Consider the following 1,066-nt stretch of genomic DNA (forward strand, 5'->3'; position numbering starts at 1 on the left):
GAGGGGTTTGGGGCAGAATGGACACATATGTATGTATGGCTCAGTCCCTTTGCTGCCCTCCTGAAACTACCATGTTGTCTGTTGAATATACTCCTTTACAAAATAAAAAATTTAATTAAAAAATAAATGCCACATTTTGAACATTATTTAATGCTATAAGTAAATGTTAACCATCAAAAGTTAAGGAAGCAGGATCCAAAGATATTTTGATGTTGAGCATCTTTTCCTCCTCAAGCAGAATTTTAAAGAGGGTCTTTTGTGGGCTTCCCTTGTAGCTCAGATGGTAAAAAGTCTGTCTGTAATGCAGGAGAACCTGATCAATCCCTGGGTTGAGAAGATCCCCTGGAGAAGGGAATGGCTATCCACTCCAGTATTCTTGCCTAGAGAATTCTGTGGACAGATCATGGGGTTGCAAAGAGTTGGACACAACTGAGTGACTAATGCTTTCACTTTGGGGGCAGGGTGTCATCATCTGGGTAAGTCCCAGTGCTAGTTCCCTGAGCATTTTATATAGGGGACATTTTATATAGGGGGCAAGTGTGGAATAAATCACCCAACTTGTGTCAAACTTGCTTAGTGGTAAAGCTCCTAGATGTGCACCATTGTTTTGGAAGGAAACTGAGACCTAGAGATGTTAAAGGTCATGGAGCTGCTGAACTGGAGTGGAGACGTGGAGCAGAGGACAGCTGAGGTCCGGGGTGCTCAGCACCATTGCTGGGACTAGAGTTCAGTCGTCTGACTCCTGGACCAGGGCTCTTTAGAGGTGCCAAGGTACCTGGATTAGTAAAATCTGAAGTTCAGTCTATCTTATCACTTCTTTAATGAGCCATGGATATTCATACGTTCAACAAATAGTTCTTAAGCATCTATACCCATGTTGTCCTAGGAATAACAGGATAGAAGAAATGCGATCTCTGTCGTTGTTATTCAGTCGTTCAACCATGTCTGACTTCATGACCCCATGGACCAGCACACCAGGCTTCCTTGTCCTTTACTCTCTCCCAGAGTTTGCTCAATTTCATGTCCATTGAGTCGGTGATGTTATCTAACCATCTCATCTTCTGCT

The sequence above is a fragment of the Bison bison genome, unplaced genomic scaffold (genome assembly GCF_000754665.1).
Source record: "Bison bison bison isolate TAMUID 2011002044 unplaced genomic scaffold, Bison_UMD1.0 scf7180017864535, whole genome shotgun sequence".
Lineage (NCBI taxonomy): Eukaryota > Metazoa > Chordata > Mammalia > Artiodactyla > Bovidae > Bison > Bison bison.